The following is a 15,181-nucleotide window of genomic DNA, read 5'->3' as shown; positions in this document are numbered from 1 at the left end:
TTCTATCTAATTAAATACCAATAGTATAGATGTAAATGGAAAAGGGAGAGCTATACAATCACTGGATTGGAGTCCATGTATGTTTAATTTTGGTTAGTCTTAAATTTTGCATTAAAATAAATTGGTCGATTGTGTCAAACTGCCAACAGTGTTCTGGTCAGACATAAACAACCTGGTTACCATGATGATTAGAATTCCTCAGAACTGGCCTCCTAAATTCTGTTTTAAGAGCTGATGATTTTGTGGAACATTTATCAGATCATGGCTGGTTCACAGAATATTTGCTGTTAATTTGTGGAAACCTGCCTGGTCCAGTGGTAAGGGATTCCTTGTTGTATACAGATGCAATTGAGAAATCAATGAATATCTATCAGGGAGCAGGATTGTTTGTTTGCAATAACAGGTTAGCACTTTTATTTTAGCATTTTCACTTCCAGTAAATATACTGGAATTAATTATACTCTCAGGTCAATTAACAAAAATGACCTAGGAAAGAAGGCACTTGGTAGTCATTTTGTCATTCATAACTTTTTAAGCATTTCATGTAAAATAAAATTTATTCAGCAGCATGGACTGTGGGTCTTCTTTATCCCTTTTTATTGAGGTGTTTTAAAACAGGGAAGCTGTCTTCCCTGGTCTTTTGAATTTCTGTCAATCTTGTTCCCTGGTTTCTGCAATTTCTTGTCCTTCCCATAGATGCTTTATCAACCTAGCTGTCCTGTACAAATTCAATGTGTATTCATTGAATACAGCATGATTTCAACAGACAGAGCAGACAACATAGATCTGGGAGCATCAGCAACCATATATTTGCTAGACTTTCTGTGTATGAAAATCTGCAGCTGGTCTGTTTATGTGACATAGACCCAGCCAGCACCTGTCAGAACCATAAAATGAGTCTTCAATCAGTCTATATATACTTTTCAGAAGTTTCAAACAAACAAACAAACAATAAAAATAATAATTAATAATAATTAATAATAATAATAACAATAATAATAATGATAATGATAATGATAATGATAATGATAATGATAATGATAATGATAATGATAATGATAATGATAATGATAATAATAATAATATTGGCTTCCCAAAAGAATACTCTTTCTGTATTAAAACACCTAAAAAAGTTTTCTTCATTTATTTACTATTACTGTTATTTATGTTTAAACTTCCACCAGCAGTCTAGCTCCAGCTGCTGAAATGTTTTACTTGTCAAAGGGCTTATATTCAAGGTTTGGACAGTTTTCATTAATAGTTTGGGGCAGTCTTTATTCTTGATATTAGAGCACACTATTTTAACATAACATATATAACATATAAGGTTTAATTTATTTTTTCTTTTTCTTCTTCTTCATGCATTATAAGAAGCCTGCATATCAAGAAAGAACAGTGATGTTCAGTGATAAAGATCAGTATACTGCTTTACCTCATCTATACTAATTCTAATATTTTCAACCATTTTTCTTAGTTTCTAAAAATATATAGAGAGAGACAAAAAAAATAAAATAATATAAAACATGTTTGCCTATATTGGTATTTATTTTATTCAGAAGTGTAAGAGAGCCTATAAGTATTTTTTCTCTTTTTTTCCATAAGCTAACCATGCAGCAAGAAAAGGAATGCCAACTCAGTCTTTTTATACTATGTTAATGATGTTTTATTATTATTATTATTATTATTATTATTTCATAATAAGTATGATAAGTCATATACTGGAAGGCAACATATAAATATACTAGCCACTGACTGGAAGAAAAACAAACAAATAAACAAAGAAAACCACAGAACTTCAACAACATCAAAGACAAGTGTAATCTTTTTTTGCCTATTTTGTTTAATCTAAAATGAATGTCAGGGCACCCTGAAAGTGCATAGATACTCATTTTGAACAGAAAGCAAAAATAAGAAAAAATAGTGTGTAAATCAATCAAAACATTAACTAATTCATTCTTTATCCATCGGAAAGGAACATAGTTGGAACACAGTTATTTTTAATGTATCCATATAGAATATATTTTTTATTTGTAACCGGAGAAGAGAGAATAATGGAAAAATGTGTCTTTCAAACCTCCTCTTAGAGGATCATCTCCCCAGATCTGTTTTTGTTTGTTTGTTTGTTTGTTTTGTTGTTTGTTTTTTTTTTCCATAAAACAAAAGTACAAAAAGTACAAAAAAGTACAAAAGCTCCCCAGTAAAACCTCTTCAAGCTACAAGAGTTTTTTTTTGTTTGTTTGTTTTGTTTTGTTTTTGTTTCATTGCATTTTTTGTTGTATTTTTTTGTTTGGTTGTTTTTAATATGTAAATGATGTAATCAAGGAACAAAAACAATATTATGTGAAAGGTAATGATTTGATGGTCTCAACGGAAAAGCATCAAGACCTGTCAATGACTGGACATTATTTTCCCAAATGAGTGTTGAAGAACTACAAATGGATTTTAAATTCAGGGAACTATTTGATGCACTTGAGCAACTTTCTAACCCCAATCCAATCTTGTATATTTCAAGACATCATTTACATTTGTACACGATATACTAAAAAGAGCTAAATTAATTGAATAAATATTTTTTAAAAAAATCTTGATTCTGTTCAGCTGTAGTATGTGATAAATAAGGCAGTTTCCAGATCTGAAAAGTTTTTTTTGTTTGTTTGTTTGTTTGTTTTCTCCACACTCTCTCTCTCTCTCTATTTTTACAATAGCAGGTTAAATAATTTTCTGCCTTCTATTGGTTCCCATTAAGTGAAAGAATGGCCTGGTGATTGATTTATACTGAAGCTGGCTGGCAGCAGAAATTAATTTTTTAAAATGGTATGAGTTCAAAAACATACTTCACATCAAGAACATACTTCAAATCATTTTTTTTTCAGTTCTTAGCTACAGGATCAAAACACAGAAGTGTTGACTTTTCTGCACAGAATTGTTTCCATATGTCTGCTTTTGACCAGAACTGGAAAAAGTTCTGCTGATACTTGTATGATCACAAAGGAAAATTTCTGTTTTTACAAAGAAATATTTACCAGAATGAAATATTATTGATAAAAAATAAAATAAAATAAAATAAAATAAAATAAAATAAAATAAAATAAAATAAAATAAAATAAAATAAAATAAAATAAAATAAAATAAAATAAAATAAAATAAAATATTGAATGTAGGGGTGCTTACATGACTCATCTTTGGAAAACATCCTAGATACTATTGTAAGAAAGTGAGTGTGACCTGTGTGTGGAAATGGAGCACCCAAAACTGTCTGAGAGGGCTTGTGCCTGAATGGATCATGTTAAAGAGAAGAGGGTAAACATCAACAACATTAGACGGTAGCTAGGAAATTACAAAGAGACATTTAAGACAAAGGAGTTAGCCTGAAGAAGCATTGGTATTTATGACATCAAGGAGAGAAAACAGCAGCCATGACAAGCGGGTGTACTTGCCATCAGCGTCCCCAGTGAACCTCTGCCCTGTCCAGGCTGGGCAGTGCAGCCTCCCCATGGGAAGGAGTAGCCTGTACCCAGTAGTGGTCTGACCATGTGGAGGTAACACACAGAGACCTCAGGGTGGGGGACACCTCCCAGGGCAACTTCCTCAATAGCAGGTTTGTTAGTTATCAAGAGCAGCAGGGGGGCACACAAAGCTGGGCAGTCACATCTCTTGCAGCACAGAATGTCTTGTGTTTGAATTTGTTGCTTATTGACTCTTGTTCTGTCACCTTCTCTTCTGTAGGCTTAAGGACTCCTTTGAGTCCTAAGGTCAGTGGCTTCAAAGCGTGGGTGGTGATGGGATGTTACTGTCTTTTGTCTGTAATCCTTCTGCAGGAGGAATATGATGCTAGTATCAATGATTTATTTTTTTCCCTCTCTAGAATCCACTTGAGGTCATTTTGATGTTTGCTAACATGTTTTACACATTTGGTCTTTCTTCATTTGTCCACAACTCCAATTTATAGCTAAATTTACTATAGCTTGTGTGTTTTATAGCTGTATGCTACTGTTTCTTGGTTCCTTTTGTCACTCGGGAAAATCAGTTTTGTTCAGATTCTGTATTATCTTAGCTGACCATATGTTAGTTGCTTATAACCAGAGAGTTTATAGTGCTAAGCTTTGTTCCCCTATGCCAAATCCTATCTCACAAATTCTGAAGGCATCTGCTATCATCCTAGCTATGTATTTCTCTATCCTACATCTATTAGGATTAGATATGTGTTAGAACTGCAAATATCTAATTCTGCATGGATAACAGTTTCCTTTTTGTGTAAGATTATGGCTTTACTTTATAATGATATGAAGACTAAATTAGCCATAAACACCTGATTGGAAGAAATAATGTTGTAACAACTAACCAAACAAAACAAAGCTGCAGGCAGATCAATAAAAGTTAAAATGGAGCAGGTATGACAAGCCTCAATGCTGAAACCTTGCACACTCGGTTCAAAGCCTGTAATCTGTTACTAGATGATAGACACAGCTTCTATTTTCCCTTTTCCAGGTTCAGACAGTAGTGAATCTTAGTACATATTCCAGAGACATACACATGGACACACAGGATGCACACAAAAAACACTGATATGGCTAGTCACACAGACTGCCACAGATAAGATACTGCCTTTAACAGCACCCACAATACCCACACACTGGACTCATAAACTACAAGCACAGACAACAGAGTCCTCTCTTTCTCTTACAGAATCATAGAATATCCTGAGCTGGAAGGGACTTTCAAGGCTCATCAAGTCCAACTCCTGGCTCCACATAGGACCAGCCAAAAATCAAACCATATATCTGAGAGGATCTGGAAAAACCTTCTTAAACCAGAAAGATTGTTGCTGTGACCACTTCTCTGGGGAGCCTGTTCCAGTGCCTGACCACTGGAACAAGTGAAGAACCTTTTCATAAAATCCAGCCTGAACCTCCCCTGGCATGGCTCCATGCTGTTCCCTTGGCTCCTGTCTCTGGTCACCAGAGAGATCAGCACCTTCCCCTCTGCTCTTCCTCATGAGGGGGCTATAGACTACGATGAAGACACCCCTTCTCTATGCTGAACAACCCAAGTGACCTTATACACTCCTCATATTTCTTCCCCTCTAGGCCCTCTACCATCTTTGTAGCCCTCCTTTGGACACTTTCTAATAGTTTCATATCCTTCTTAAACTGTGGTGCCCAAACTGCTTACAGATGAGATCAGGCAGTGCAGAGTAGTGTGACAATTACTTCTCCCTTGACCAGCTAGCAATGCAAAGTTTTTTGCACTCCAGGATGCAGTTGGCCCTTTTGGCTTCCAGGGCACACTGTTAACTCATATTCAACTTGTTGTGGACCAAAAGCCCCAGATCCTTTTCTATGGGGCTTGCTCTCCAGCCTCTTATCCCCCAGTCTGTACGTATACCCAGGGTTCCCCCTTACAAGGTGCGGATTCCAGAATTTGCTATTGTTAAACTTCATATGTTTTGTGTTCACTTCTGGGGCCCTCACTGTAAGAAGGATATTGATCTTCTAAAGTGTGTACAGAGAAGAGCAACAAAGCTGGTGAAGGGACTAGAAAACAAGACTTGTGAGGAGTGGCTGAGGGAACTGGGGTTATTTAGTCTGGCAAAAAAGGAGGCTGAGGGGAGAACTCACCATTCCCTACAACTTCCTGAAAGGATGTGTGTCAGTTTACTTTCTCTGGTGACAAGTGATAGGACACAACAAAATGATCTCAAATTGCATCAGGGGAGGCTTAGATTAGGAAGATTTTTAGGACACTTAGATTAGGAAGAATTTCCTCATGGTCTGTATGTTCAGCCATTGGCACAGACATGTCCAGGGATGTGGTGGAGTCCCAGATCCTGTAGATATTTAAGAAATGTGTGGATGTAACACTAAAGAATATATTTTAGTGATGGCACATGGCAGGTCAGTCTAATGGCTAGAATTGATGATATTAAAGGTCTTTTCCAGACTAAATGTTTCTATTAATGGCATAAATTGGACTATATAGTCTTGATTGTATGATTGTATGATTGTACATACCTTTTCTCCCTCTTACAGTAAGATGACAAGATTTTCCTTTTTTTCTTTTTTTCTTTTTTTTTTTTTTAGTTTAAGAACATAACTTTATTTTTATTTTTATTATTTTTATTTTTTATTTTATTTTTACTTATTTTATTTTATTTTATTTTATTTTATTTTATTTTATTTTATTTTATTTTATTTTATTTTATTTTATTTTATTTTATTTTATTTTATTTTATTTATTTATTTATTCCTCTACCCTACACTTGAAAATGCAACCAAAAATACCAAAAATACACTTACCAAATCTTTATTAATTCAAGTCATTACTGCAGTCACCAGAATACCACGTTATAATAATTCTATGATAATTCATTTGTGGTTTCAGTGGAACAGAGCACATTGACCTGAAATATTTATAACGACCTGAATGCTGTGCAAGAGAAAATAATATAATTACTCAGCCAATCTTAAAAACTACTTTCTTCTTCATATTTTATTATGGAAATCATTATTGTTGTTCTATTTTGGTTTAATCTACCTGTTAAATTCCTCCAACTTCAAATTCTGTCAGAAGTTAGTAGTATGAAAACAGTCAGTATGACAATAGTCAGCTGTAGAAACATCAGTGTAGATTAAAACCTGCATTTCAACTTTTTTCAACATTTCAACTGTCTCCTTGACTCAATGTTGTTCTTTCAGGTATTCACTGGATGAAAGAGAGCTCTTCTAGAATTGTGGTTTGTTTTACCATCTGGATTGGATGACACCTAGTAATTAGATGAAAAAAATAAAAATAAAAAAATAGTGTCTCCAGTGGATTTCTATAATTATTCATGACTATTCATTATACATCATAATTCCACTCTGCCATGTTATCATCCTTTACAGGATACGTGTTCTAGAAAACACCCTAGTGCGCACACACACACACACACACAAATTCATTTTCAATGAATTGCTTAATAATTAAACTCATAGTTTGATTTGGTCTTATAAATGGGATATGTCACATTTTAATAAATAGACAGCTGTCCCTACTCAGACTCTTTAATAAATAAATAAATAAATAAATAAATAAATAAATAAATAAATAAAAGTACCAGCTGGGTACTTTTAGGCAACTGAGAGGTGATGATGGTAATGCTCCCAACATAAAAGCTTATGGACTGTGATGTCAAGAGCTTGAGCTCTTAAGGCATTTATTCTAAGCAAAACTGAACAATAGCAGTGATCATCAACAGAGCCTTGCTGTTTTGTTTCTGCTTTTGATAATTGTAAAACTATTGCTAGTAAATAAACCAAACATTATTGATCCTTGCTGCTTGACAAATTTGTTTGGTAGAGATAATATGGAAGTGTTCTATATTTGCTCATACTTAAAAGCTAAGCCTATAGCAGAAGATTAATGGCTTCTTGGCTCTTATTTTTTGTTACAGAATTAAAAAGGAACACTTTTTCTTCCTTTTATATTCATTTAATTTAAAATATTGTTTTATAAAGTTTTTATGTCTTAAAATATTTTGGTTAGAAAGTAGAGGTCTTTTTATGTTAAACATGTGCCTCAAAAAAGGTACAGGTTGATGTTTGCTGAAGAAACTGGAGTACATGTCCTATGAGGAGAGCTTGAGAGAGTTGGGACTGTTCAGCCTAGAGGAGTCTCAGGGGAGATTTTTATAAATGTGCATGGGAGGTGACAAAGAGGACAGAGGAAGGCTCTTTTTGGTGGTGCCTGGTGACAGGACAAAAGGCAATAGGAACAAACTGGAACACAAGACATTCCATCTAAACAGAAGGAAGTACTTTGCTCTGCAGGAACACTGGAATGGGTTGCCCAGAGATCCTGTAGAGTCTCATTCTTTGGAAACCTTCTAAAGCCATCCAGACATGGCCCAGGGCAACATGTCCCTGCCTGAGCAGGGGTTTACACCAGATCACCTCCAAAGGTCCCTTCCAACTTTAACCATTCTATGATTCTGTAATTCTGTGAATGCAGAGACCTCACTTTACAAATGCTCTCAGGTTTGGTGCAGTGTAGTTTACAAATACTTCTCTCTCTCTCTTTTTTTTTTTTTTTTTTTCCTGCATCACCCTCTTTGGCTTCATAAATAGTGTGGTGATCATACAAGATAATGAATGGCAAACCTCTGAGGTTATTTGGAAACTTTATCCTTCATTTTGAACCAAAATATAACTGATGTCTAAAACAGACAGTTCATTGCATGGCCTTTTACCTACTCAGATATTGTAGGTTTGTTGATATGACACATTGCATTTCAATTTGCATTTCGACTGTTATCCATGTTTTTCTCACCATGTCTACTTTTTTCTCAAACACAAGATTATTAGGAAGATAATGTTACTGGGGAAGAAAAAAATCCTGTCTCTTGCTAAAATGATAATTTAAGTACATCTTTTACACTATATAATCTATACCATTATTCACTTATTATATGGAGTATAAATGGATATTGATTTATAGAAAATCCTCTGTGATTTATGTTTTGGCTTTTAGATCTCTCTTTGGCTTATAGATCCATCTTTCTTGTGTGCAATTGCTCTATGAGACCATCAAGAATAATGAAACAGCAAATTAGAGCCTGAAAAAAACAGGGCTACTTCTAAACACAGTGTTTAACTCTAAAACACACTTATAAAGAATCAACACCAACAGTGATAGTACAAGGGAAATGGTATCAAGGCAGAGATTGCAATTTATTTGACAATAGGTAGATCTTAGATCTTTCAACATAATAGAAATACACTTATTCAAGATCAGTCAATGGGATAACAGTTATTTGTTTTGTTTTGTTTTAATGAAATCATTTCTTAGCAGACAAAATTACAAGTCTTTATTTTAATAATTGATTTCTGATAGTAACTACAGATTCAAGATTCATAGGAAGAAAATATATTTTAAGAAAAAATCAGTGGAAAAAATGACTTTTAGTTATCATAACCCATTGAGATAAGAAATGGGCATATTTTGATATAAATAAATCATAAAGGATCATAACACAATGGTTATGACTTCGTATTGTGAGATGGTAATGTGTTACAGACATTCGTAATAGACAAATGGTTTTGAATTTTAAGCCTGTATCTGATAGTAACCCTGACAAGAAAGACCATTTCAGTTATTCATTAATATATAATCACTGTCTTTATGTAAATTTTAGTTAGCACTAACATCAGCACTAGCAAAAAAAAATAAAAATAAAAAAAAAAAGTCAGTTCTGAAGCATAAGATCTTTTTCTATCATGGCTTCAGTTAATACATATATTTTCAGGGTGCAACACAAACCAAATTTATTTCAAATGTTAATGCATAATTCTCTATAGTTCTACTGAGATCAAAAGATGTATATCAAATTATAGTAATATAAAATGAATCTTAGTTCATGAAATATAAGAGCAATATACATGGATTTTGGAGAAAGCGGAATATGCCTTTGGAAACTTTTTTTTTTTTTTTTAACTGCATAGCAGTAAATCATCACACAAAATACAGATAATTCATGTCTGTGTGAAAATGCATCCTATTACAAATATGAGAGTATATATATTGCTTTTATATATAATCAATGAATATTTAATGAACACACTACATTTGTAAGTTCAAAGTAAATTGTGAGTTATACATGTAGCTCTTGCTAGGATACAAGAAAATTTTTAATAAGTTTTAATAGTCTTCTTTGAAAAAAGTTCTAAACACAAGTGTATTCCAATGTTGACCAATTGAAATAAATGTATAATATTGAGTGGAATCTTAAGTGTATGTATGAATTTCACCATTATTCATTTCAATGTTTTGGTCACTGTCTATTTTTCCTATTTAAACGCGTATTGTTGCTACACATTCCTAAAGAAATATGTAAATATTGTGTTTACTTAGACATTTCCTTAGAATTGTAATTTACTTATTTTTGTTCATGTAATAAGAAAAAAAATCTGAATTGAGGGCAATAAATAAATAAATTGTCTATGAAAGAATATCTAAACAACAATGACAATATGAAAAGTCACTTTTTTAGTCTGTATATAGTTTATGCGGTAAATAGTTTTGGTTTTCCTTAATTTGAAGCCTGTAGGGGTACTCACATCATTTACCTTTAGCTTCTAAAAAGCAAGGCAGATTATGTAGAAGTTGTCTTCACCTTAAACAAGCAAACAAGTTCTATTCTTAATGTAAACATATTGCATATTGCATTTGTTATTGCATTTGTGTCAAAAGACACAAATGTCCAGGAGGCAATTGATTTCTCATGTGTTAGATAGCTATCGTGGATAGAATTAATCAAGATTTGCAAGTAAATTTATTTGGCTTGATTATAGAGGGACTTAAATGAAAACTAACACTTAATATTATGTAATTTAAAATCAGTTCTTACATATTTTCAAATATTTTATTTCAAAAGTCAGTCATGTAGTATAATAAATGACTAAGTCCCATATAGGGTTACAATCAAAGTTTACAATTTATTAAATGAATAGAGGTAAGCAAACAGTGCTGGGTGCGCCGAGAGTCTCTGCTCCACTAAGACGCACACAAGTTACAACAGGCAGCTGGTTTTTATGCTCCTAGGCTAATACATATCATCACCACTTTTGGAAAAGGCAGGGTTATTATAACTAGTTTCCTGGGACCTGAACCATCTAATGGATGCATGCGTATCAGTCTCCAGTGGTCCCTCTGGGGGTCGCTTGTACTGAAGGCCTGTAGTCTTCCTCCCAGGAGGAAGCTTCGTCCTTCGGTCATTCTTCAGCTTCCCCCCCTCTCCTTATTTAGTAGTCTCTGGGCTGGATGTCAGAAAGTTGTGTTGCATGCAATGTAAGCAGTTATCTCAAAAAACTCCCCCATATTCTCCTATCTCCCAGACCCGAATCTCAAGGTTTACCCTTCAAACCCTCTATCAACATGAACTGCTAGACCATTCTTTTGCAAGATACAAGAACTATATACACTAACCACTCTGTCTTGGACTTGTGGTTATTTATACAAGGGTATGTAAGACAGAAGGTCACATTTCATTATGAGGCCCTAGCATTGTTCCACATTGACACAAATCAGATCAGCATATTTCACATGTAGTTTAATAGAGTCATCAAAGCTATCTGTAGATTAGATGAAAATGTATTGCTTTTTCCAGTTAATCCATCCTTTCTGTTCTGAACTTATATTTTTTAGATTTGTTGCAGACAGAATTATAAATCTCATTCATAAACAATAAGCGGCAATATATTTATTGATATAATGTAGTGATCTAGAAAAGTTTAGTGTTTAATAAGACAATGAGTTAACAAGATTCAAGATGACAGGGTACACTTCATTATTTACCAATGCAGAAAAAAAAATGCTCATGATTATAAACAATATAAATGACATTATATAAAAGACGTTACATACAACATAAAGACTACATAAAACATTAGGTTAGGTGACTTTACATTAAGTAAAACCTTCTGTTAAGTCATGTGGTTCAGAGTAGACTCCTTTACTTTCTCAACTCCTTGAAACAATGAGGTAAGGACTCTAGGTGTGGCTGAATCCACTCATAGTCTAAAGGAGTATATATACACAATCATTTCTTTATATCACTCAGAGAAGACCATAAAGTTTATCTAGTTCTCAGTTACTTCATAAATATCTGTTGTGAAAAGGGAAATTTAATGTCAAGGAGTAAGCGGTCTCTACCTCAAGTGTAAACTTTGAGAGGCATCCTTACTGAAGGAGAGATCCTGGCAGACAGCCTTCAGCCATGTAGGAGAGCTCAAAGGGCTATTAGTCTGCTCACTATTTATTGGGTAAAATGATTGGCTCATACTCATACTGTTTACCAGCTGATCTCAGTGGATGCATTGCCTAAATTAGCTCTCAACTGTTGAGCAAGATGTTTGCATATTAATCTCTCCCATTAGCTCCTCCAGTGTCTGTTTTGAATCGGACAATAACCAGTATTGTAGTTTCTGAACAAGGCTCTGCAGTTAGACCTTAGCTGCTGAGAAAGGTGCTTGGGTGAGACAATAAGACTAAAAGTGTGGTGTGAAAGCAGGGGAAGCAGGGGGAGCAGACCATCACAAGACTGAACTGAGTATTTCACTGCAAGTGCATATCACTTTCTTTTCATTATCATATGACTGTAGAAGATTTAGATTAAACACAAGTAATAATTAGGCAACATTAATTCTTCTTCAGTATGCCTGTCTCTCCCCCCTCTTCCTCTTTTTCCAAAAATCTGGAAATTTCTGTTTTTCTCCATCATCCACAGTAAAGTTGCAAAGATTTACCACAAATCTAAAGGATCAATAAAAATCTAGATGTTTCTTTAGAGCTATGCAGAAGAAGAAAGCCATCCATAAGATTTATTTTGTAACAGTTTTACTTGAGTGGGCAGCTGAGCTCCACCACAACCGCTCTCTCACTCTCTGTGGCGGGTTTACGTGGCAAGGTTTTGGTAGCAGGGGGCCATAGGGGTGGTTTCTGTGAGAAAGATCTAGAAGCTGCCCCATGTTTGGGAAGGGCCCCCATTGTTTTCCAGATCTGCGCCAATAAGTGATGTTGTTATGCGCCTCTGTGAGAGCATATTTAAGACAGGAAAAAAACGCTGCGCCACACAGCAGCTGGGAGAGTGAAGGGAGTGAGGAATGGCACCAGGGTCAGTGTAGAAGGAGGGGGAGAGGTGCTCCAGGCGCCGGAGCAGAAGTCCCAAGCGGCCTGTGCTGAGGACCATGGTGAAGCAGGATGTCCCCCTGCAGCCCATGGAGTACCATGGTGGAGCAAGGTTCCACGCTGCAGCCCGTGGAGGAGACCACGGTGGAGCAGGTGGCCCTGCACCGGTGGAGGCTGCCGCCTGTGGAAGACCCCTGCCGGAGCAGATTCTAGGCCGGACCTGTAGCCCGTGGAGAGGAGACCACGGTGGAGCAGGTGACCTGGCAGGAGCTGTTGCCCATAGGGGAGCCAGGTTGGAGCAGTTTTCTCCTGAGGGATGGACCCCGTGGTACGGACCCATATCTGGAGCAGTTCTGGAAGAGCTGCTGCCTGTGGGAAGCCCACACCGGATCAGTTCATCAAGGACTGCATCCTGTGGGTGGGACCCCACAGCACAGGGGACGAGAGTGACCGAGAAGGAGCGGCAGAGAAGAAGTGCTGTAGACTGACCATAACCCCCATTCCCCCGTTCCCCTGCGCCGCTCAGGGGGAGGAGGTAGAAGAGGGTGGATGAGGGGGGAAGGTGCTTTTGGTTTCTTTTCTTTGTTTCTCACTTCTCTCGCTTGTTAGTAATGAGCAATAAATCTTACTATCTTCTTATGCTGAGTCTGTTTTGCCTGTTACAATAATTACTGCGTGATTTTCTCATCCTTATCTCAACCCTTGAGCCCTTTTCACATATTTTCTCCCCATTCCTCTTTGAGGAGGGGGAGTGAGAGAGCGGCTGTGGCGGAGCTCGGCTGCCCACTCGAGCGGAACCATGACACTCCCCCTCTCCTCAAAGAGGAAGAGGGAGAAAATACAACACAGAGAACTCGAGGGTTGAGATGAGAATGGTTTAATTAAAGGGAAAGGGAATGGGGAGATAAAGAAACAAAAGAAACAATAAGGCCTCACGGAAGCACAGAAAGAAGGAAAAAAAATATTCTCTACTTCCCATCAATGAGCAATGTTCAGTCACATCCAGGGAAGCAGAGCCTCAAAATGTGTAGCGGTTGTTCAGGAGGAACAGCACCACCACCACCACCACCACCCCCCGCCACGAGAACCCCCCTTTTTATTGCTGAGTGTGACATCAGGTGTTATGGAATATCCCTTTGGTATATTCCAAAGGTCAGCTGCCCTGGCGATGTCCCCTCCCCATCACTTGCCCAGCCCCAGCCTGATGACTCTTGGTGGCTTGGAAGGAGTCCTGATGCTGTGCTAGCACTATGCAACAATAGACACAACACTGGAGTGATATCAGTGCTGTTCCAGTTATGAGTGCAGAGCACAGCACTGTGTGGGCTACTGTAGGGAAAGATGACTCCATCCCAGACAGACCCAACACAGAGACATGGGATGTATCCTATTCTGTGGTATTAAACTTACCATATAAGTGTCTTACCTGGATTGTTTTGCATGTATATGAGTCAGAAAGCTCAGTCTAGAGACCTTAGGAGACAATTACAGGTAAAAAATACATGACCTTTGCAAAGTCCTGGAGAAAATGTGAATTGTTCTGTAAGGTCTCTGTAAAAGAACTAGATACAATAAAAGCAAGTTCAAAACAGTGTACTAGTCAAGTAGGCTGAATCTCCAGTATTACTTACTGTTTCACAGGCAAAGGCTATATATATCTCATGTTCACATTGTTTGGGGCTCTAATCTTCAAAAGCTGACTGGCGACCTCTCTGAAACAGAGCTACAGATGATCTGTAGTCCACAAACATGATATTTTACAGTATGAACCTAAGAATATTTATTGAATGACATGGGTATGATATGTCATACCCAATCACATGGATATGACGTAAGAGAATCTAAGGTTCTTTAAGTGTAAAGTATTCTGAACTGATTCTAGAGAGCCAAATCAAATGCAGAACTAGCTATGCAGAACTATGCTATCTAGCAACAAATAAGTGCCATTTCACTATTACTGTCAAGTGGTCCAGGTTTTGTTTTGGAGAGAAATATTTATTCATCAGCACTTTGAGTTAACTATGTTTGGAGTGATTTCATGTTCTATGATTTTTTCAGCCATTAGCTTGGCACATCTGAGCTTAATTGCTCTACAAAATAAATTCCAATGGATATAAGTTAGATATCACAATCAACTGCAATTAAATTCAGTTCTCTATGGATGTCAATAGATTTTCTCATTGAAAAACTTAAAGGAGAGTTACATTCTCATAGCACTCTAGAGCATTCATAGAGAAGAAGGGGGTAAGGGTAGGCCTGGACTACTAAATTCACTGCTTCAGAGTGTACTTGACTGCACAGATTGTCCCCACGCATTCTCTGGAAGCTTGTACTGCAACAGGGAATACTTTAAGAGCGTTATAAAAACTTCCTCCTGTAACAAAGGAATCCTTATTAAAAAGGGCAACTTCTAACACATTTTGCTGTGGTTATGGTTTTGTTTGGTTGTTTTATTTTATTTTGTTTCCAGTTTATACAGTTCTGTTGGTGGAAAAGATTTGCTTAGGTGTCCCAAAAC

Source organism: Netta rufina, assembly GCF_964035555.1.
Source record: "Netta rufina genome assembly, chromosome: 1".
Taxonomy (NCBI): Eukaryota; Metazoa; Chordata; class Aves; order Anseriformes; family Anatidae; genus Netta; species Netta rufina.
The sequence above is the reverse complement of the archived record's forward strand: the minus strand, read 5'-3'. Positions refer to the sequence as shown.